Below are 3,065 nucleotides of genomic sequence, written 5' to 3' on the forward strand. Positions count from 1 at the left end.
TTTAACGGATTTATGTAGAGGGTCAAATCTTGACCGAAACGTCTACATGTTAAAATAATAATATTGAACTTATTGACATCTTGAGCTGTGGCTGTATGTTTTTATTTTTTAACCTTTGTAAAACTCTTAGCCACTTTCTAATAATTTAAAATTTTAAATAATTTGCTACATTTTTGTTACATAAATGGGTATAGTAACAAATGAATTTATGTAATGTGTTTAAAAAATTACATGTTATTATAGTACTTCTCTATTACAATCAATATTATATAAAAAAGCTAATCTCCAGAAAAAGAGTCTAAATAGAATTGTGCCTTTATTCCGTCCATTCCCTCATCTCAATTATCGATGTACGCGAGACAGACAAAGGGAAAGTAATAAAACTCGAATGTGTAAAATTGATACGCTCAGTGAGACATCCCTTTTGTATGAGCGGGAAAAACAATTGCGGAGCCTCGACAACGAGATCGAATTCAAAATATTATGTTCGCCATATGGCAGATTAAAAACAATAAAAACAATAGAACAGACAATTAAAAACAATAAAAATAAATAAAGGACAAACGTGCAATTGAGAATTGGCACAGTGATCGGTGCGCAATTTGTTTAATAGTTAATAAATTCATTTATTATTCATTTGAGTAATAATACGCTTTAAAAAATGTAGACTGATTCAAAGAACATAAAAAAAGACATAGCAATAAGTGAATTGGCCAATTACAGTAGCTCAAACACTTCTATTCATACTTAATTCTTCAACTAAATGCAATTAAATGTTTTTTAAATGTTTTAGTAAATGTTTTTTGTTCACACTTACCAATGTAATATCATAAGGACTGCAATTTTTGAACCAACTGCTGCTTTTGATTCGACATTCTCACAAAAATGACATCACGAGTTACCATCTTAAGTATCAGTTTTGGATAATACTATTTTATTAATGCCCATATTTTTTCTGTTAACGCGTACTTATTCTTAGAATATTGCACACTGTAATTCAAATAAATCAATAAATTTACATTATCCAATGTTTTTAATAGATCTTATCACAATGCTTAATAAGAACACAAATACTTACTCATCCGATAAATATTTGATATATCGTTCTTCAACTTAGTATTATCGAAAGAACCGCTCTCGACAATATTCAAACTAACCACATTGTTCAAATTGGATATTTCGCCGAGATCGGGCTGACTATTTAGTGAGGTGATGATAATTAACTATCGCTCTATGTGAAATAAATCTGTGACTTCCATCTGATTCTACTGATTCGTCGATCACAGACGTACCTGGCTTCACGATGTCACAGTCTTTGGCCACTGAGAGTGCGGTTAACATATTGTCACTCGTCATTACCACCGTTTTAATGCACACAGTGTCACAGTTTTCAATTCGGCGAGCACCGGTGAAGTCTCTCCGTAATTATGAGCGTCAAGAATGTTAAATCAATCTCGGCGGCTCGATGATTTATGCATTGCACCTTGACGTACGATTCAAAGATTTGTGCGCGAGAGCTATCACTTGATATCCTTCAGATATCCTTGACAGATAACTGAAATTTACCATCTGATACACTTACTTCACATATTTAAACTTGCCATCTGACTACACTCGCTCCACATATTCAAACCGTCTTCGGTTAATGTTTCTTTTCCGATCCGTTATACGAGACGTCCGACCATAGATAGAAGGGATAACAATGATGTGTTCACGTGCTCAAGTAGCGTCTCTCTCTAAATCTCCGTCGTCTCTTTCTATGGATGTAGTCTAGTTTCCACCGAGGGTCTAAACCGGATCAGAATGTAAGAACCAACCAACTACAATCAAGTATTTCCCTGTCGTTCGACTGTAATTGGTTGGCTCTTACATTCTGATCCGGTTTTAACCCTCGGTAGAAACTAAGCCAATGTCACATGAGAGGCAAAGGCTATCATCTATAAAACGCGAAACATGGGGCGGTATTTATAATCTGTTTTTAAAACTGTCTTAAATAATGTCTTAAGATGCTAATACAGTAATTCTCGGATTGGCTTATGATATCGTAAGACTGTATTTAAGGCTAAGTCTTAAATACCGGTCTGTTTCGAGTGAATTGTCGCTCGCTATTATTGATGTATTCTTTTAGATCGTCCAATCAGATTTTAAATCTAGAATAAATTATTTGAACCTATCAGAGACCGTGTATTCCAATGTATTTGATTTCTGATAGATTAAAATCGTTTATTCTTTATTCCTAATTCCTTATTCCTGTTATTATGCGCAGGGCTTAAAGCCCAAACACAATGCAAAAGAAAAGCGATAGCGATAGAAATAATACGATTTCAACCTGTTAGAAATTACACTATACTTATATATAAATTATTATCAGATACACTGGAATATACAGTTTCTGAGTTGAAATCGTGTTCCTTCGCATTGTGTTCATTCGCTGGGGGGGCTCAACGATTGTAGAGAGTCAGGTTCTTCCCCTCCTCTCTCCAACCCCTCTTTCTACCCCTTCTCTATGGGTGCGTTCGTTTATTCTATTTGCGAAGGTATCATCTACGCAGCTATCTCGGAGTCCTGCTCAGAATGCTCTGCTCGCAATATGCGTAAATGAATGACAAACTGCGCTGCAGTTGCCTTTGCAAATTGGATATCTTGCTGTTCATAATATCGCCAGCTAATAGACGATTGTATTACTAAAAATGAATTTTATTAAAATATTAAAAAATGAAAAAGGTTAAAAACAATTTATCGAAATCGATCTTACTAAAGTGAAAATAATGCAACGTAAGTTATGTAATGAAAATGGGTGTGAAGTTTGTTAATTTGTATTTACGATCAGATTAAAAATCACACTTTTTGGATATAGAAAATATCAACACACTTAAGAATTATAAACTTTTTATAAATAAATTTTGTAATACTTTGGAGTTTATTTAATATTTTCTGATTTTTTATTTAGACCTAATTTTACACAACTCACAGTTAACTCTTAATCGAGGTTCAACTTATTTTTTATCTCTTTCTAATTCTAGCATTAGAAACTGGTTTCTATATTTGAGCGCGCATATATATAT

The sequence above is a fragment of the Trachymyrmex septentrionalis genome, unplaced genomic scaffold (genome assembly GCF_001594115.1).
Source record: "Trachymyrmex septentrionalis isolate Tsep2-gDNA-1 unplaced genomic scaffold, Tsep1.0 scaffold2, whole genome shotgun sequence".
In the NCBI taxonomy this organism is placed as follows: domain Eukaryota; kingdom Metazoa; phylum Arthropoda; class Insecta; order Hymenoptera; family Formicidae; genus Trachymyrmex; species Trachymyrmex septentrionalis.